Source organism: Bubalus kerabau, chromosome 19 (assembly GCF_029407905.1).
Source record: "Bubalus kerabau isolate K-KA32 ecotype Philippines breed swamp buffalo chromosome 19, PCC_UOA_SB_1v2, whole genome shotgun sequence".
Lineage (NCBI taxonomy): Eukaryota > Metazoa > Chordata > Mammalia > Artiodactyla > Bovidae > Bubalus > Bubalus kerabau.
Genome location: NC_073642.1, coordinates 66,318,655 through 66,339,410, shown reverse-complemented (window position 1 = coordinate 66,339,410; position 20,756 = coordinate 66,318,655). Strand labels below are relative to the sequence as shown.

The 20,756-nt window shown below is 53.4% G+C and overlaps 1 long non-coding RNA gene and 1 other non-coding gene across 2 annotated transcripts in view; both read right to left on the bottom strand.

The window, feature by feature from the left end:
• Window positions 1-14,237, bottom strand: part of LOC129634433 (uncharacterized) — a 101,892-nt gene extending 87,655 nt beyond the window's left edge. Inside the window, exons 1-3 of the long non-coding RNA XR_008705634.1 lie at window positions 14,092-14,237; window positions 13,450-13,613; window positions 10,370-10,483 (exon numbers count right to left, since the gene is read on the bottom strand). This is a non-coding gene — a long non-coding RNA (uncharacterized LOC129634433). The remainder of the gene's footprint in view (window positions 1-10,369; window positions 10,484-13,449; window positions 13,614-14,091) is intronic.
• On the bottom strand, window positions 11,523-11,599 carry LOC129634640 (small nucleolar RNA SNORD112). Its single transcript, XR_008705818.1, has one exon. It is a non-coding gene; the product is annotated as a small nucleolar RNA SNORD112 (small nucleolar RNA).
• Window positions 14,238-20,756: the final 6,519 nt, after the last annotated feature.

Here is a 20,756-nt window from a genome sequence, read left to right as displayed (position 1 = left end):
GAGCCTGGCCTCAGCCTGCCTTAATCATGTAAGCCCAGTGCCTCATTTTTGCAGTAGCTCTTGCTCTCTGCTATCCAACTGTCAGCCCATAAAGTGAGTGTGTGAATGCACGGTGGTCCTACAGGAGGGTTCATCTGCCCTGCCACACAGGCATCTCCAGGATGTACTAAGAGTCCTGGACACATAAGCCAACCTTCTTGGAGGAGATGGCAGTGGTTGACAGTTCCCACAGGACTTGCATGGATTCCGGGATCAGGTCATCCTGGGAAAATCTGCCCAGCATGGCCCAGCAAGTCAGCAGAGATGCTAAACCCATCTCCTACCGCATGGGTGTTAGGGCATCCAAATGCATTCGCTCCCCCTGGTGCCACCCCACGCGCAGCCACACGCCACCTAGGCTTAAATTGCAAATGTTCTGCCCAGGAATGGGAGGAGGTCACCCCACCTTCGTGTCTCACATGCTGTGAGACTCAACTGGAACCATTCTTTGTGCCAACTGGCCAACCTCAAAAGACCAAACAAGAAACATGTCTAAGGTGGCTATTTTCTAGGCTCCCCTGCACCCCCCACCAAAAAAAAAAAAAACACGTCATGAGAGAAGTTTGGAGAGAGTACACATCGAGAACTTGCCCGCTGCTTCCAGAAGCCATGAAGCTTAACCAAGACAATTTTATTTCTTCATCTTGCCCTTCACTTACTCAGCTTCTTCTCAGCTCCCATCCAATCTCTCTAAAACTCTCAAGACCCCCAAGAAAATTCCTGCAGGGCAGATTCACCTACTGCAAGGCTTAAGCTTTCATCAAATGGATCATGTCCATTGGGTACATATAACTCTTGTGTACATAACTAGAAATGAAATCGTCAATGCATATTCGTTTTCCTATTTCACTGATTGCCCTCTCCAAAGGCAAAGGCTCACACACCTCTATGGGTACCTATTCAGCTGCCTGTAAAGTATGGATAAAGATTACCAGTCAGACATACTAAATGCCATCTCATGGACAACAGCAATAACAACTGCAATTTTAATTATAATGAAATTTTTATTGCATCCTCACCATATGGAACACATTGCTCAAAGCACTTTAAGTGTTTGACTCATTTCATCTTCAAGCTCCCATTAAGAAAGTACGAACACTATTGGTATTTCCAGACTACAAATGCGGAAACTGAGGCACAGAGGTTAAACACTTTGTCCAAATTCACAAAATTAATTAATGGCAGGGCTGGGGTTGAAATCTGAGCATCTGGAGTATGTGTAACACGACTTAGCCCCTAAGCAGATTATCAAAACACAACTGCTGAATTTAAGCCAGGTCTCCAGGGACACCACTGATTGCCCCTTCAGCCCCCTGTCTGCTCCCCTCTCTCCTTGCCTTGCACGCCTTCTGCCTCTAGAGTCGACCTCTGCTTCCCTGAGCATTCAGTCATAATCGGAGCTACCATAAATTTAACTCATAACTTAGATAACTGCACTGCAGGATGTCAATGATAAGTTTGACCCCTACATTTGTGATAATTAAAAGTGAGATGAAGCAGAGAAGGAGTTGCCAGAGAAATAAATTTAAGGTCTGGGGGACAGAAGTTTGGCTCCCTGACAGGCCAGGAAGCTGAGTCTGACATGGGTGAACCCCAAGGAGTACAGATTTTTCCCAGGCATGGTCAGAGAGAGAAGAAAACAGGAAGAGAGTATGGGTTTGGTAGAAGAGCAGACAAGGGATCAAATCCTAGCTCTGCAATTGCCCCCTACATGCTGTGGGGCAAGACACGGGCCACTTCGAACCTCAGCTTCCTTCTGTCTTGACTGAGGACGATGGCTGTTGCAGTGGAGGGCTGCTCTGATGACTGAAGACTATGTCGAGACTGAGCACGGGCTTGGGCTCAGGGCTCGGTCATCCAGGAGAGGCAGTGGCAAGGGGATTGTCTTCTGGCCCTCAGTGCAGCATGAAAGCAGCTGGGACCGAGGGCTGCAACCGAGCAGCTCAAGCACCACAGCTGGGACTTGGTCCCCACCGCCTGGCAGCCCACCTGTTGCCCGGAGCCCCCTGAGACAGTGACTGTGCTCAGAGGCAGCGCAGAAGGCAGGAGCTTTCCCAGCAAGCTCCACTCAGAGGAGACCTCTCTTCACAAATCGAGTGAGCCCTTGGTGTTGGTGAGAAACTGACTGTTCCCCCTCATTTATCCATCCATCCACCCTCTGCACTTTAATTCACTCCCTCAAATCAACAGCCTTCATCAGCCGGCCAGCCACCCCTCCACGGGTGCATCTTGATGCATCCATCCTTCCGACAGACCTGGGTCGGGATCCTGGGTCCTGCTTCCTAGCCAGTCTCAGACAAGTCACTAATCTCTCCAAGTCCTCTCATCTGTGACATAAAGGGACATCAGACGTAGCTGGGGCAACGATTGAAAGAGCGCATGGACATACCAGCAACTGGCCTGAGCAAAGGGTCCTAAAATCTTCCTTCCCACTGTGTCTACAATGGGGCTAGGATTTACGTGGGAAGAAAACCACTGTATCTTGCATGATGTTTTCTAGGAATTATCTGCAATGTTTTTGTGGCGTGCAACCCTCTGTGGCACCTGGAACTGGGCGGTGGCCAGGGCAGGTGAGGGTGGGGGGGTCCCTCCTGGACACACAGCAGAGAGTGCCACCTAGTGGACTGGCAACCCGTGGGGTCCTGAGTGGGTCCCAGGTTGCAGCAGCTGCTGTTGGCTGTAGGATAACTGAGTTGCAAGCCAGCTGGGAGGTCCCAGCCTCCCTGACGTTAGGCTGCTCTGTTGGGATTTAGTGCACGTACTTTCCTCATCACTCAGAGGGTCTGGACTGCCAGGAGCCTTTTGTTTTCTGGATGATTGCCAACTCTGATTTGCCTACCCCAGCCTCTCTTTAGAAGTTTCCGGGGGGGCTGGGTGGAGGATAACTCTAGCAGCCACTGTTTGCTAGTATGTCTGCTATGTATTAAATACAGGGCTGGGGGCTTCATGTGCATTATCTCAAATCCTCTAAATGACCCCAGCGGAGACCCAGAATTTGCTCCACTTTCAGTGAGAAAACTGAAGCTTCCTGAGGTCGGGTTACTCACTTAAGGGGAAAGTAGCTATGCAAACCCCTGGATTTGTAGCTGCACTTACTTCCTACGATCCCGGTGCCACCCTTGAAAGTGCAGGAAAGAATTTGGACACTGATTTGAACAAGCCGAGTGTAAAAGAAATGTATGAGTCAGTTGGGGCTATTTGAATGCCGAATAGCTATTGGATGACATTATGAAAATGCTGTTAATTTTTTAACTTTGATAATGGCATTGTGGTTGTTTGCAAAACAGAAAAGAGTCCTTTGTTAGAGACGCGCACTGACAAATCCTGGAGGAAAAGGTATGGTGTCTGAATTTGCTTTAGAGGAGTCTGGGAGCAAGTGGGAGTCGTGGAAGGACAGCATGGAGTCTCGACGGAAGGAGAGGGGCTGGGAGTTTTTGGCCTGCAGCAGCAGGAAAATGGTAAATTGTGATGAAAACAGGTTACCATTTTTCTCCACTTTTATGTTGTTGGAAATTAATCGTAATCAAAGGTTTTTAAAATCAACATGTAAAAATAAAGTGCAGTGGTCATGAAATGAAGATAATAATAATAAACAATATCTTAAAAAAGTGCAGGAGCCAAGGAAGTAGGAGACGGGAAGCCACATAAAAGAGCTAAGGGGTCCAGGGTCTGAGCTGATTCCTGGAGGGCCGTAGGGGGCTGACTCACAGGCAAAAAAAAAAAAAAAACCTCAGAGTGGAAAGGGGACAAGAGAGGGGCCTGGATGGGTGAAAGCAAGCCATTCTAAGGTGGGGAGGTTAAGGAGAAAAAGCACAAGGGTGCAGAGCGAGACACCTACCTGCTACCCCAGCGCCCTACCTCCCAGACCCTCCTATGCACCCCTCCCAGCCCCTGCTATATCCCTCAGATCTCCCCATTCTCCCCCGGACGCCCAGGGCCATCTGGTCCCTTTCCTAGGCACTCCTGCCCTTCCCCGGCCCCTCTGCCCACCTTCCAAGGCCTCCTAGTACTGTGCACCCTCTTCTGACCCCTAAAGGGCCCGCCTTCTCCAAGGCAGACCTGGCCACCTGATGACTCCTTCCCTGGGACCAGCTCAGATAGGATTCGGCTATCTAGCTTGTTAAACTTTTTTTTCCCTTTTCTTTCCTTGTTTGGCTGTTTGGGGAGGACAAGAGGAGGTGGCTTTGGTCCTCCAGCTGTGTGCCAAGCTGGCCCCACCATCACCAGCCCCTCTGTTCCCCACCCCAGCCCTCCTCTTTCCGGTCAGTGACATCACTGGAAACTCACTGACGCCCGAGCCCAGGTCCTCATCAAGCTTCCCAGACCCCTGGGCCCCTCACCCCTGCCCCCCCTGCACCCCCCCTCCCCTCTCTGGCCCTCCTGCAGCTGCCAGACTGCAGTCTGCTTCCTGGGCGCCTGAGCATCCTCTGCCCCGCCTGCAAACGCTCCCTCCCTCAGCCTGCCTTCCCCACTTTGGAAAGCCGGCCATCGGCCATCGGACCAACTCCCGGGACCCTCCCCACAGCTTGCTGCATTGCAGCGCGGTCCTCTCTCAGTGAGGGCGGGGCGCAGCCTGCAGTCACCCCCAAGGTAGGGTGAGCCGCCCCTCCCTGGCTGCCCCCAGCCCCCTGGCACGCATGGCACACACAGGTATCCGGGGCTGGCAAGGAAAATCAAAATCGCTGCCTCCGCAGAAGCCAAACAAAAAAAATCAAACAGGGCCCCGGTCCCCATGGGTCTACCTCCCCCTCCTCACTTTCCAGGCTCAAAAATGTGGCCCAGGCAGCCCCCTTGTGGCACTTGGGGGCGCCACAGACGCTCAGCTGGTGTCTGAAGAACTCAGACTGTCTTGATTCCACTGCACCGTGAGTTGGCACAAATCTCAAGTGACCCAACTCCTGCCCGGCTGCAGAGCCTCCTCTTTGAGTGGGGGGCGCAGTTCCCCTCTCCTTCCTCCCGTCCACAGCGCTCCCCGTGGCTCCCTCCCTCCCGGACGTGGAAGTCTCCTGTTTTGAATACTGCTCAGAGGAGCAGACAGGTGTCTGGGGATGTGCACTGTGGCCGGGGTGGGGGCTGGAGGGACGGCACGAGAACAGGGGCTCTCCAACAGAGATGATGGGGAAACTGAAGGGCAGGGTGGGCCCCCCCGACCTAGTCTGTGTCAGGGAAAGGGGCTGGGGTCCCTGCCCTTGAGAGTGGGCTCTAGGCTGGGCATTTGCCTGGGGGAGGGGACTCCCTCTCTCGGCCCTCAGCCATCAAGCCCTCATCCACGGCCACAGCTAGTCCTGCCCAGGAAGCTGCCCCTAGTGGGCCCCCCGGATGCTCTCCCGCCCCTCCCTCTAACTCCCTGTCCACGCAAACAAGACCCAGCCCCCTTGATCTGCAATCTGCCTGGACGTGGGCAGGGCCCCCTCTACGTCAGGTTAATAATGCCACTTTTATAAGCCTCTGCCAATAGGTGCTACCACCTAATTTGGAATCTGCCCTTCAAACGGATTGAGCCACAGAGGAGCTGGGATCTCAAGCACCCACTGCTGGGAGGTGCTTATAACTACTCACTCCGTCCCTTGCCCACCCACACCCCCCAGCACTCAGCAGAGCCTCTCTGAGCTCTCTCCAGCAGCAGGGTGTGGTGGGGAGTCTCGGACAGACTGGGGTTCCAGCCTAGCTGGCCCTCACACCAGCTTGAGAGTCGGTGAGTATGGGACTTCATCTTTTCCTGCCTCAGTTTCTCCATCAGGCCAATGGGGATTTTTGAGGCTGGTGCTCAAGAGTTCCTGCTGGGGCTCAGTTCTAGGCAGACAGCCTGGCTCGGGGCTTGTCTCCTAGAAGACAGGGCTCCATGATGTCAGTTGCATCACTTGATTTACAGTGACTGACTCCCTTCTCTTTCCCCCACCAGACTGAGCTTGGAGGACAAGAAGCCAGCCGATTGGCACTGCTCTGTGTCCAGCCTTCCAGCCAAATCTGGGCCCGGGAAGGTAGGTGCCCTAGAGTGGTTTGGAGAATTGAGTGCCCGGAAGGATGGCTGCACCCCACAGTTTGTGGGGTGCTTGGACTCCACTGGGCTTCTCTTCCCAGACACCCCCTCCCTTTGTCTCAGCTAGTCCTTCTAGGGAGCAGCCAAGAAAAATGTTCCTTTGCCTTACCCCGGGTGTCCCCTTGTGCTGTTTGTAAACAGTGCCAATGCTTGCCATATTAAAGGCAGATGTGGGCTTGCCCATCTTTTTTGCGGCCTACTCTAAGCATCTACTGTGAGCTCACAGGCCCACAGGCCTCCTCTGGCTGAGTTAATTTGTGCTGGTGGAGCCCACAGAGGGGTCTCTGCCCCGTGAAGTCCCTGTCTGTATTCGGAGCAGGGCCTCCGAAGGCCAGGCGGTATTCTTTGCTGCGACACTTGTTACATGCGTGCGTGCGTCGCTCCCTGAGTCCCATGGTCTACCCTACCAGCCCTGATGAGCTGTCTAGTGAGTGGCTGGGCTGCACTTATCTCATTTAGCCTCCCCCTGAGCCGGTGCGGAAGCCCCCTCTCATCTCCGTTTCACAGAGGAAAACCGGAGGCTCTGAAAAGTAAGAGGAATCGCGTGGTCTCCCAGTTAGAGAGCCGGGAAGCGCAGCCAGGGAGCCCCCAGCCCCGCCGCGGGCGCCTGCCGCGGCTGTCGCCGCCGCTGTGGGCTGACCAGGGCCGGCCCGGCTGCCGGCGGCTCCTGCGGAAAAGGCAGGGGGGTTGCATAGAGAGCGTTCTCCCTAGCAACTAGCAGAGGGGCCATAAAAAACCGAGAGGGCTCGGAAGCCGCTTAACAGATAGCTCCTGAGCAGCTGGACCCGGGAGGGGAGACCCGCGCCCTCCCCTGGGCTCTCTGCAGAACAGCAGGGCAAAGGGCTCCGTCCCGGATGCGGGCGGGCCGGGGCAGACGCGCCCCGGGACAGGTGTCGACGGCCGAGATCGGACGGGGCTGGGGAACCCCTAGCCTGATCCCACCGTGGACGGGGGGCTCGCTCTGGAGAGCCCCGGGAAGGAGCGTGCCGCCCGCAAAGAGCCAAGGGCAGAGGGGGCGAGGGGGCTGCGTCGGAGCCGCGGAGGCAGATGCAGAAAGCGGGGAGGGCTCGGCGAAGCAGCTCGGTGTGCGAGCCCCGAGCTGGCTGCTCAGGGAGAGAGGGAGCTCCCTGTTACGGGAGGCATCCGAGCAGAGAAAGGCAGGCCGGTACTTGGCCAGGAGGCTGCCGCACGGCTCCCTTCCCAGGCTGGCAGCCCGCGCACGTCTAGGCCTTCGAGAAGCTCCTGCAGCGCTAAGTCCCGAGCGGGGCTGGCCGCGGCGGAGGCGGGCTGGGGTCACAGCAAGGATGCTGACGCGTTCCCAGGTCCCTAGCCCTGAGCTCAATGGCAGAGGCACCGAGATGGCCGGTGGAGCGTTTCTGTCTCGGTGAGGCAGTGAGGGAGAGGAGCGGAGAATGGGGGTGAGTGCTGGGCCGGCGCGGGGAAGCGGGGAGGGTGGGGGGCTGCCCTGCAGCCAAACCCCCATCTCATGGGCCGGGCCACCTGGAGTGGTCAAGGTCTCGCCCCAGCTCCCAGGCCCAGAGATGCTGGCCTGGGTCCTCTCTGGGGCAACAGGCTGGAGCAGAGGGTGGGGGGAGCCTTTCTGTGGTCAGGGGGACAGAGGCGGTGTGGGAAGAGGGGGTGGTGGTGTTGTCTGCTGAGTTGAGGGGCTGGCCCGGTCATGGGAAAAACAGAACCCTTTTCTGGAGACTGGGCCGCAGCCCTGGATTCGGCTGGCTGCTGGACCGTGACTTGGATGCGCTGAGGACCCGTGAAAGCCCCCTCGCCTGGTGATGGGGGCGAGGGGCCTGCATGTTGATGAGCGCGGTCCGGGCTGTGTGTTAGGCGCTGGCCCTTTAGGCCCATTCATGGGGGCTCGGTTCCCAGGAACTCTGGGTGGACGGGGCCTTTATCAGGGGACCCCGCTAGACGAGGCTCTGTTCTGCAGTTTCTAAAGGAGTTTTCTTGTCTTTGTTCCCGGTGCAGGCACTGAGTATGTGTGAGTGTGTGTGTGTGTGTGTGTCTGTGTCAGGCTGGCTGAGGGGCCAGCCCGGGGTCCTTGTCTGAAATGACCAGGCTGCTGTCAGTCTGTCTTGCGGGTAGGGACGCACCTCTCCTGGGCAGGCAGAAAAGATTTGGGGAGGGCCAAGGCACCCAGCAACCCCAGGACGAGCCCTTTGTCACTACTGCCTCTGTCCCCCTCCTGACAGCCCAATCTGCCGGGCGGGCTCTATCTGTCGGCCTCGGGGTCCCGACAGCTGCTCGGACCCGCCGTGGGGGGGCAGCAGCGTGTTGCAGGTGGAGTGCGGGCTGGCTCCGCAGACAGACAGACAGACTGCCCCACCACACTGCTTAGGTGCTGGGAGCAGCCCTGGGAGGAACTGTTTGCTTTCTCAGAGCCTCAGGGGAAGGGTTGTGGGGGGGTAGGCGCTTTGTGGTTGTTTTCTGTCGTTGCTGTTGTTTTAATCAATTAAAAGATGGCTCTGGAACTATCGCTGCGAAAATGTTTGGTTAAGTATTTACAAGTGCGTCACCACCTCTGCGGCATCGCATGGAGGTGTGGGGGGGGGGGAAGCGGGGTGCGGCAGAAGAAATCACGCACTTAGAAAATTTTGCAAAGAAAGGCTTCTGATCGGGGAGAGCCCCCAAAGAATTCTTTGAATAGCTTTGGTATGGATGCGAAAAGTCACCTCCCCAAATCTCTAATGGGGCAGAGGCCGCGGGGCAGCCCACCTCTGGGCCCCGGCGAGTCAGCTTGACTGCGGATGGGAGGGGGGCTCCCACTAACTAAATCTTCGTCTTGCCCCACACATAGACATAGCCCGGCACCCTCGCCCGGACACAAGGGTGTTAGGGATGCAAGGGGCTGCACGCTAGAGGCACAGACGGCTCCCCTAACAGCGCGGAGAAACGGCACAAGACGTGGGTCAGCCCAAGCCCAGGCTCTGGAGTGAATACACCAAAAATTTAGGAGAGAGGGGTCTTTGTGCTCAGTGGCCGAGGAAGTTCACTTTTGTGTCAAAGGCCAGCCATGCTTCCAACTAGGTGAGGCTGCATTGACGCACAGAAACCTCCTTCAGGCTGGGCCCAGCCCAGGGAGCCGTTTTTGTGAAATTTAGGAGAAGTCAGGTTTAGCCAGAAGTTTTTCCAGGAATTATTAACCTCTGGAGACTGTAACCACTGCTCCTTGTGAACCACTCTTGCCAAAGTCTATAAAATACAAGTCTAAAAAATCTGCCTGAAGAGCAGTCCGACGTTTTATATGTATTTATAAAAAAATGAATAAATAGTGGCCAAACTTTTTAGGAGAACCCAATTAAGACCAGTGGGGGCAGCCGCTTTCCACCCCCCGCAGGGTTTGAGGAAAGGCCCCGAATCTCCCTTGGGGGTGTCCACGCTGGGGTGAGGGGACCGGGGCTGCTCCCCACCCGGCACTTGCCCTCTCGGCTCCGTTGGCCCCTGTGGATCTCCCTGCCCTGAAAAGGAGCTGCCTGTGCCTCTGGAGGGAGGTTAAGCACTTGGGACAGGATGAGCTGGAAAGGCTGCTGGTTTCTGCTGCAAACAGCGTGGCGGCTGCTGCAGAGGGTGATTTAGTTGTGTGACTGTCCCGCTCGACCCCTCGGCACTCCGGGGGTGGATTAGCATTCCTCCTACGACATCAGGAAACTGAGGCCCAGAAATCCTTGGGGATTTGCCAAAGACACACAGCTCTGTGTGTGGCCCCGGAGCCAAGTGTGTGTGCTCAAGATGGCTGCCCTGATGGGGGGCTCCCTCCCACCCCCACCCCAGGGAAAGAGAGGGGACCAAAGCCCGGAACACCCTGGTGCTTCTCCTCCTGACAGGCAGGTGAAGGCCTCTGCCCCACCCCAGAGCGAAGGAGGCATGGCATCACGGCCCCTCTACACCTGGAAGCCGGTACTCTTTCTAGAACATGACGTATCCCAAGCTCCACTCTTAGCCAGTCCTCTCCCCAGCACGTCTCCATCACCCCAGCTGTCACCCTCACCCCAGCTGTCATTCCTCTGTCTCATGTTCCACAGCCCCTGTTTCTCTCTGGCAAGGAGCAGGTCACAAAAGGCACAAGGAACCGTTTCCAGGGTATAATTATGCCCCCAAAACACATCACTGCCACTCCAACCCGCAGATGTAAAGCACCCACCCCTGCACCCCAGGACTCAGGGTTCCAAGGGCCTCAGGGAGCCTGGCATGTGCACTCAGGACGGAGCAGTTTGGGGGATGCCAGCCCGCCCCCCGGGTGTGTGTCTGCAGTAAGACGGCATTCTGAGGACTCACCCAGTGCCGCGGAGCACTCAGCCAGTCCTCTGGAGCTGCCCCTCGGCCCAGGGGAACACGAGGCTGTTTTCAACTAGGGGAGGTCGGATCCTGGCAACACGGGAGCCGAGGTCACTGAAAAGGGACAAGGAAAAAAGGGTAATTAACATGTGGCCAGTTTCACAAATTCTAGAAAAATGCAAACCGTTCTTCTGATGAGGCAAACAAGTCAAAGACGTGTCAGAATTCCACAGACTACACTTTACTGAAATTTTAAATGAGGTGTTGGGGTGGGGGGGAAGACGTGCCTCTAAATTTGGGTTCACCCAGGAAATATTTCAAGCCTGGTCTTAAGGGCCAAGGCGAAGCTGACTGGAGCCCCAAAGGGTAAAAGTCAGGGCACACACAGAGAGAACAAGGCAGCTGGTGGGGACTATAGTGCGCTTAGCGCACGTATGTGCATGCATATGTGTGTGTGTGTATGTGTGTGTATTCACATGCACACATGGGGAGGGGGCACAGGGCTGGGGAGCCTCCAGCCAGACCCTGAAGGGTCTTAACGTGCCAGGCTAAGGTTCTTGGACCACATCCCAGAAGCTCCGGGAAGTCAGATGGAGGATTTAAAGCAAGACAGTGACAAGGTCAAAATGGCATTTTAGAAAGATCACTCAGTGAAAATAAACTTCGCTGCAAACCATTTAATCTAGCTATCCCACCTCTAAGAAGCCGGGGTAAAAGCACAGTTGGGGATGTGTTTACATATTCAGCTACAAGAATGCTCATTGCAGGGTCGTTAGCAATAACACACACTAAAAAACAAAAATGGGACAGCTTAGATCTTTTTTAGCTGGCATCAGTTCAGCAGAATCCTATTAATTAAAACCTCGGTTCATGACACGCTCTCCTCATTTATCTGTGCCAGGACCACTTTTATTTTATCTATCTTTCTTATTTATTTTCTTAAATAATATAACGAGCACAACATGAACCAGTGACCCGCCCGACAACTAGGACTTTGACCAAAGCGTCTATATGCACACACTCGCCTACCCCAGCAGACTTACAGCTGGGGTTTTCAACAATAGAGGAGGCTCTAACAAACAATGGTGCAAACACACCCCGGAATATTAAACAGCTCTTAAAAAGAATGAAACAGCCGAGACCTATTGTCTTTAATGGACCTTAGTATTTTGTGCAGAACTGGATTAATCACGACCCTTTGTTCATAAACACTTTTTCATCATAGATCCCGGCATGTCTTGCTTTTCTTTTTCTACCATATGCATTCATATATTCATTTGTAATAACGACATAAACACTTGTGAGCCCACTCCTCAAACCCAGACCTTAGCAATTACTTAACACCTGCTTCCACAAGCCCCCCACCACGGGCTAAGAACCCCGGGGCTCTCGTGACAGCAATGAAATGGTTAACCCAACTCCAGTACGTGTACAGATTACAGGCTACTAAGGTGTCGTAATAAGGAATGGTGTTTTTTTATGATCTCCAAGCAGGATCTTGAGTGAAGAGAAACAAGCTGTGCAAAAAGAAATGTATATTGTGATATAGCTTACATAGAAAACAAACAGAATCATATATTGGAGGGGGTCTATTTAGATATATATGCAAATGCACAGAAAAAAAATATCTGGAACCAGACACCTGACTCAGATAAGAGCACTTAAAATGGTGGTGGTTGGTGGGGAGGTGGGAAGTTGGGGAGGAGAGAGGAGTTGATGATGGTTTTAGCTTTTATCCACAGTGTTTGATTTTCAGTAATAGGTATATTAATTATCAGTGCATCTCTTGCATAATTAAAATAAACATTTTGTGTGTGGGTTTTTTTGTTTTGACTTGTTTGTGGGGGTTTTGTTAGCTTTTAGCTTCTTTTTTTTTTTTTACAAATACGAAAGGAAGCACATTTTGGCTGATGGATGGGGAGTGGGTAGATTCCCCCCCACACACATCAGTTCTGCAGACACGAAGGATTTTTCCTGCCCCCAGATCACTCTTTTTTGAAATTTTCTATGTGCTAAAGCAGGAGTGCCCCAGGTCTCTGAGTGGTGAGCAGGTGATATGAGGCCAGCAGGTGTGTGCCCATCAGCTGGAACTGCACCCGCCATGGGCCCCAAATCCCTTTAGACCCACAGGGCGTGTGTCTGCAAGGCACCTATTGGGGAGAAGTCCCTTTTCTCCCCAAGAGCTTTAACGGGCCCAAGAGCTAATGCCCTGGCCCGTGTTTTCGAAGCTTAGCAAAGTGGAAATGAGGACTCAAGAGAATGTGAGACTAGACAGTCCCGGGCGAAGGGGACATGGGAGCCCCGAGGGAGCAGCCCACATGCTCCAGCAGCCCTGCAGCTTGCTGGCGGAGACCCGGGGGCTCAGTGTCCTCTGCCACCGATTCCCAGGCAGAACCCACAGCTGTTTCGTTGCCCCTCCCCAGTTCTAACCTACAGGGCGTGTGGCTGACACGCTCCCTGAAAATGGGGTGCAGGTCCTTGCCTGCTGCTCCCCACGAGTCCAGGGTGGTGCGCCACACCCTGACTTCTCATCAGAACCCCTTCCCTCCCCCAGACGCTCCAACCTCTGCCTGCCCCCCAGGCCCCCTCCAGCTGTCGCAGGCATGAGGCTAGCTGCGCGGCTAAGAAGACCCTTTATCTTTATGCAGATAAAGACATCAAGGCTCAGAGATCCCAAGAACACAAAACCAGGCCAACCTGAAACCCAAATCAATCTAAAGTTAGGGTTTGTCTTGGCCTCCATCCACACAGATGAGCTGATCAGTTAGCTGCTTAAGGTCTTCCCCTCCCCAAGCTGACACAGGCAGGACCTTCTAGAATTGTCGCCCCTCTGCCAGGCAGACACGTATTTTCAACCATGACTCTGCACAAAAGAAATGTGAGCCCAGGTGAGCCAACCCTCCACCAACACGACCAGCTCTTAATCACCTTTTCCGCACACAAGCCCCTGCTATTTATTCCATGGCACTTTATTTTGCATGGGTTTGATCCTGGTGAATACTTTGAGATGTCTGTCATAGTTTTTGCAGACACAAAAGATGCTTATGATAAATAAAAGTAAAATACAGTTCCCAGGTTACCTGCATCTGCCTCCGGGCCAGGGTAAATCCACGTGAAGATGCTCTTTCCTCCAGAAGGCTACGTTAAGTCCCACCGGGCCAGTAAAAGTTACAGGGTTGACGCAAGGAAAGGGCCTCTGGACCCAAGGCTGACCTGTTTATCCCTCCAGGTGTCCCTCTGGATTCTACAAAAATGAGAAGGGCTTTGAAAGGGACAGTTAGGGGACAGATCCACTGAAATGACAACCATTTTTACATCAGTTGATCACCTACTGTGCACCAGGCACTCTCTAGCTTCCTCCATTAAAAGCATCAGGGTGATACTTGAAGATGGCTGTCCCCATCCTACAGGAGCCAGCGAAGGGAATTATAATCCCTTGACCAAGGCCACCAGCCTCCACCCAGGGGAGCCTACCCCCTCTGCCCCCAGAGCAGACCCCCATCAAACATGCCCCCTCACCCCTCCTCATAATCATAGTGAAAGAATTTAACACCACCCTGGGGGTGGGTAATGTAAGGGACAGTCAAGAGGAACAGCATTGTTTGGGATTTTTAAATTAGACTACCATCTTAAGGTTGTGTAACCCCAACCGCCACCCCCAGCCTTTGAGGGCCTCACCCCTCCAAAGAGGCTGTCTGTATGGCAGAGCAGGGCGTACGTACCTGGGGAGAGCGGTGTCTTTAAGGTCAGCCTAGAAGGGCCTCACACGCCCCTGGGTGGGGCTGCCATCCTGGGGGGCCAGGGCTGGGCCTCTCCTTGGCCTTGGGAACCCACTGACTCACTGCCCGCCGGGGGGCAGTGAGCCACGGCTGCGGGACAGAGAGCTCAGGTTAGATCCATCCTGAGGACTCTACTTGTTTACATATTGCTCACATGTACCAATCGGGATAAAAAGCAATCATTTTTCAGACCTTTTGATTCGATCCTGGGCCAGGCATCTACTCCCTTCCTGGAGAAAGCCGCCATCCCACCTGCCAGCCTCCTGGGAAGGGAGAAGAGAAAATACCCAGGTTCCCAGGGTGAGGGGCAGCCCACCTCTCAGATTCCCCACCCCCAGGCCTCCCCCCTAATGCTGACTGCCCTACTGTGTGCCTAGGGGGAGGGAGGGCAGAAAGAGTAGCTAGTGCAGACTGCTATCAGGGACAGGACAAAACACTGCAGTCGAGGGGCTTGCTCGAGGGGCTTCAGAGCTTGGGAGTCACAGAGCAAGGGCGGGGCCACAGGGCCTCTGGTGTGGACCTCAACTGGCCTGACACTTGGGCAAGGCCGACGGGACGTGCAGCCTGTGTCAGACCCAGAGAGAGAAGGGAGGACAGCCCATGAGGTCTGAGGTTTGTCCTGGGCCTCAGGCTCCTCTTCTGCAAAATGGGGATAAGAAAAAAGTTACACCTTCAAAGGGTGTTACGAGGATTAAGAGAATGAAAACAGTGCCTAGCACATAGGAAGGACTCAAATGATGGAGGGAGCCAGACGCAGCGCTGGGGGGACTGTATCATGTGATGTGACGTGGGCCCCCGAGAAAGGCAGGACACAGCCCTGAGTGGACGGAAGTCGCTACTGTGCAAAGTGCACGCACCACCCCAACCTGGCCCTTCCTACTTAAGAAACCTGTTTATCCAATAACCTTCTAGAAAGAAGCGGAGCTCCAGCTGACGGGACAGAAGCAGAGCCACTGATCACCTGTGTCAAAGGTAAGGCTCAGGGTGAGGGGGTCCCATGCTGACCTCCCGCCCCCAAGGGGGTGGTGCTGGTGGGTGGGGGGGGGGGGGTGGGGCTGGGCCAGCGCTCAGAAACAAAAGTTAAAGGATTCGTTTGTCTGCAAGAAAAAAGCCATGATGTGGAGGACTCAATGGCTCTGTACAAACACTTGAGTGGCTATAATTAGCAGGCCCTGGGCCAGCTGTCCTGTCCCTCTGCCCACATTCAAAGTAGCCAAATTGATTGGAAATGACCACGGGATGTCTTCCGGGAGACCAAGGGCAGACCCTGAGGTCCTCATTCCTTCAGTCTTGCCTCCCGTCGAGCCATGAAATGAAAGTGGCTCCTCTGGTCCTCAGGGGCTCTGAATGGCCACTGCCCACTGCCCCTGGGGAGTCAGCTCCTGCCCCCTCCACCGTCCACCAGTGCAGGGAAGAAAGCCTAAGCCTGGTTTCAATCACTGCCTCTGCCTCTTCCTTCCTAAACCAGGCTCTCTGAACCCCAGTTAAAGCCATGAAGCAGGGAACACGCCCCAACCCGTAAGGAACAAAATCAGTGTTAGGGGCCTAGTGCCCAGGGTCGGGCCTGAAACATCCATTTTAATAAATGAATGCTAATTACCCTGGTCTGGAGGACACGTGCCTTCTGCATCTAGACAACCCATCCCTCACTAGCTCCAGACACGACCTGCTCAATGCTGGGGCTGTTCAATGGTCCTGATCCCAGGGGCCCTCACCACCACTAATTATGGCTCCCGGGCAGGGTGCGTGACCCTCTGGACTCTGGCTCCCTCACTTACAAGGCAGGGCGTCGTCATCTCGTGGGGTTAATGGGAAAATTAAAGTTGATGCCATGCGTGAAAACGCTGCCTGAATCCATCTGACCATTACAATTATAGTGGGTGTGATAAAAGTTATAATCATGAGTCCTAATGATAATAACAAGCCCAGACTCGTTTGGAGCATTTCACAGTACACGAAGGGCTTGCTGCACCCCACTCCCCTGGGAAGGCGGGGCTCCCTCCATTAAGTAAATGGAGAGACTGAGGCCAGTCTGGGCCGAGTTCCCGGCACCAAGGCCCCATCCTCCTGCTCCAAGAACCCCCATGCTCCTGGGCCTGCAGCCACAGCACCCCAGGAACAGAGGGAACCCACCAGAGACTCAAAAAAGCCCACTGAAGCCCCTCTCAGCCTGACTCTCAAACCTGGACCAGCACTAGAAGAAGCCCCCCAGCCTGTGTTCCCAAGAACACCCAATTTCTAAAAGCGATTGGTGGAACTGAGCTCCACCTACCCTGACAAGGGGCTTCCCAGGCGGCGCTAGTGGTAAAGAACCTGCCTGCCGATGCAGGAGACATGAGAGATATGGGTTCAATCCCTGGGTTGGGAGGATCCTCTGGAGGAGGGCATGGCAACCCACTCCAGTATTCTTGCCTAGAGAATCCCCATGGACAGAGGAGCCTGGTGGGCTACGGTCCATAGAGGCACAAAGAGCTGTATATGCCTGAAGCAACTTAGCACACACACACATACCCAGACAACCCCTCCCTGCACCCCTGCTCCCCAGGGTCATCCCTCAGACCCCTCTCAGGACCCCTGAACTATAGGAGCCACGTGAGAAGACCCCTCCCTGCAGCTCTGGGGAAACTGAGGGTCAGGAGAAGAGCACGCTGAAAGTCAACGAGGTCCCGGGGCTGGCAGCTGGTTCGAGCACCCTCCCCTGCCCGCTTGCCTTGAAAGGCAAGAGCAGTCCCAGAGAGCAGCTGGTTGGCCCTGCCGATCAGGGCAGGCCAAAGAAGGAGGCCGCTGGCCGCCTGACCCCTCTCCCAGCCCCGCCCGCAGGCGGCACTCTCCCCATCCCCTGGTTATTCTGGGCAGAGTGAGCCAGCTGCCCCCTGCAGCCGCCTGTCAAGTGGAGGGCGGGCAGGCACTCAGCGGAGGGCACATGGCTGGGTCAGGGGCACTGCCCGTCCCCTGGATGGCTGTGAGGGGAAGCGAGGGGCTGTGCAGACCCTCTCCAGGAGGACCCCTGCCCCGCCCGGGCTGGAGGTGAAGGAGGAGCCCAGGGGACAGTACTCGCTGTCTTGAGTCATGTGTCCCCTTTCTAGACACTAGTGTCCCCAGAGATGTCCAAGGCCCAGTGGGGCCTGACAGCCTAGCCCCTCTGTCCAGGCCCCAGGGGAAGGAAAAGGAGGATGGAAACTCGCTGTTCGGGGTCAGTGAGAGGGGTCTCCCATCTGGAAGGACCAAGGGGGTCTTGGACACACATCAGGAGGTTGAGTGCTCAGGAAGGGGGGACCCCTGACTTGAACTCTGCTCGGCCAGCAGTCTCTGAAAGTCCCAGGGCCCCAGGGCCCCAGCCCAGCTCTTCATGGGACCCTCCGGGAATGCCCCTCAGAACTCCCAGCACCTTCCTCCTCCTCTGCTCCTGACCAGCCAGCTGAATTCGGAGAGGGAGCACGCCACTGGTCCATATCAAGGGAACCAAGAAGGCCCCCAGCCTCAGTCTGCACACCCTGACCTTGGCATTAATCTAACAGAATAATGAACAACAGCCTGTGGCCCTCCCAGCGCCCCTGTGTGCCCACCCACATCTGGATGCTCCCCTCCGTCCATGCCACCAGCAGGACCGGGGCAGCAGAAGGGGCATGTGAAGACACTGAGACCACCAAGGCCCCATGACTCGCGGTTGTATCCACCGTGGTCGAGTCCACGTGGCTCTGAGCACCCCTTGGAGGCCATGCAGGGCAGGCTGGGGTCTTCGCCTGACGGCAGGTGCCCTGAGAGCCAGGGGGAGCTCCAGGTGTGGCTGCCAGCACCTGGGAGGCTGGCAAGGTGTCCTCACCTCGTCCCTAATTCCTCCATGCCCGCCCCCTGCCCCAGGCTCAAACCCTGCCCCTAAACATCCTCTCATCTCCTCTTCCAAGCTCTATTTTTAATATCAGATTTCCTTTACTGCACAAGTGAGCTGACAGTGAGCGGAGGGTGGGGAAGGTATTTGCTGAGGGATTGGCCCCCCGCCCCTCCTCCACACCCAACCCTTCATAGACACACGTTGGCAGCCCTGACCCAAAGGGCCACTTGCTCAGAGGCGAGCAAGGAGCTGACCTGACCGAGAAGGCTCCGGGCACTGAAGGTGGTGAGGCTGGACTGTCTGTCTATGAGTGTCGGGAGGGGAAAGAGAATCCAACGCAAAGACCCCAAACCAGCTGCACTAAACCAGCTGCACATCCTGGATTTTGGAGGGTTTTTTTTTTTTTTTTGGTAAGGTTAAGAATTTCCAAGTCAGTAGATATTGCTCAAAAAATGTTTGTGAGCCTTGAGACTTCAACATGATCCTAGCTGCGTTTATAGGACTGGGAATAATACTTCTTTAGAACCCAGAGCAGAGGCAGAGGCAGCCTCTTGGGCTGTGTGGAGCTGTGGCAGGCAGGCCCATGGAGGACAGGGATCAGAAGGAAGCCCGCACTGGTTTCTAAAGTAGTATGCAGCAGGACCTGGGCCCCGACGATGCCCAAAGTCCTGGCAAAGGGACAGACAGCTGAGCCCAGTGGAGCCTCAGGAGAGCTCTCACCGGGGATTCAGGGGGACCCCTGGCCCTGCCCCGAGAGCCCAGGCTCACCTCCGGCACAGCACTGAACACGAGGGTGTGTGGTCCTCTTCTCTTATTGGTGATGTTCTGCAAGGCAAGGCTGCCTCCATTTCTTCATGCTAGAGTGGGGGTCTAGCATAACGCCTGGCCCAAAAGAAAGAGTCAGGACATTCTATATGAATTAATGAATCATAGGTATGGAGACAAGTTCAAAAAAAAAGGAATCTGTGACAATAAAATCAAGATGCATTTGGGGGGACAAGAAGTAACGAACCCTAGTCTTTCAGGAGGGAAGTGTGAAAGGCATAAGGAATTGAAGCTAGACAATAAAAAATTTTGATTTCATGCAAATTTAGGCTTTCTACTCTAAGTAATAAAGAGCCATGTAAAGATTTTTCAACATAACAAACACTGGTCCAATTTTCATTCCATGCTGAGGCAACTGGATTTTATGTTATGGACATGAAATGTTAAGGATTTTAAACTGAGGATATCGTGATTAAATGGAAGTGCCACGCTAAGATGCAGAGACATTTTGTTAGTGATGGTTAAAAAGATTTTAAGCGGGGGCTGGGGTCGGTTTCATGAATAGATACGGAGTTTGGAGGGAAGTAATCTGGACTTTATTACTGAGAAGTGACACAATCAAACTTTTATAATTACGCTAAGGAGTTTGGATTCTTGCCCACGGGTTTGAAGAAATACAATGGGGAAATTTTTTGCTTGTGGGAGGTAAGTACGTAGAAAAACATAAAACATATTTTAAGGCTTTGGATTTTTTGAATGGACAATGATGAAACATTGGGAAGTTGTGACAGAAAAGTAAAAGCCACACATTTAAGGATCACGCTGAAACATCCTTTATTAGTTGAGGGGGTGCTAAAGTCTGACTTTCAGAGCATACCAAGGAAATTGGATTGATGTTGCCAGCAAAGCTGAAAGACTCTGATCAGAGTAGTTCCATGACCAACACTGGGAATACGCAAAGAAATGTGGAATTTACTTTGAGGCTCTGACACAATGAGATTTTTGCAAGTGCCTAGGAATTTTATTTCAGCCAATAAAAAGTTCTAAGAGGGACGTGCCGAGTTTTGTTGTATCTGATAAAGAGTTTGCAGTGAAATTACCAAATAAAATTCACATTTTATGCTAAGATTTTGAATTTTTATTCCCTAATTCCACAATCAAGAGACATTGTAAGATTCTTAAGGTGAGGTGACAAGATCAAAGTTTACTAACTGTGCTGGAAAGTGTGAATTTTATTTTAAGGAATGACAAGATCGAATTTTTATATCATGCTAATAAGGATGGATTCATGCCAATAAAGGATTTCAAGGAGTGATAGGGTAAGATGTGTGGGGTTTTCTAATAGACGGATCCAATGATAAATTATATGGTAAAATGTTGCATTTTATGAGTAGTTGGGATTTTATGTTTTAGGCTATGAAAAAACCTTGAAGAGTTTAAAATTGGAGAGTTACATGATCAAATGTACACATTTCAGGAGAGCTACAAGAGCAGATTTTTATGACAAAGATAATATGTTCAGATTTTTATAACATGCCAAGTAGATGTGATTTTATGTGTGAATTGAATGAATTGAAGGCATTGAAGCATCTCATTCGAAGGAGGGATATGATCTCATTTTTGAACCTCGTGTAGAGGGGTCTGGATTTTAGCCAATAAAGGATTTTAAAGAGTGACTGACTAGAGTTTAGTCTCCAGGGGAATTAGCTGGTAAAACATATTTTAGGCTAAGGTGTCTCGATTTGATGAAGCAGATAATGAGGGCACATTGATGGTTCAGGGGCGGCACCCCTTGGCAAAAGTGCACCCAGTCTATGCTTTATGCAGGCGAACTGAGCATTTATGGCAAGTAATATAGAGGCGGGGCAGGAGATACAGAGGCTATAGGATTGAATTTACATAGCATGCTAAGAAGTTTGGACTCTATTCTGAGGAATAGGATCAGTTTTTTGTGTCGGGCTAAGGAATGTGGATGTTGGCCATTAAGAGATTCTCAGAGAGTGATATGGCA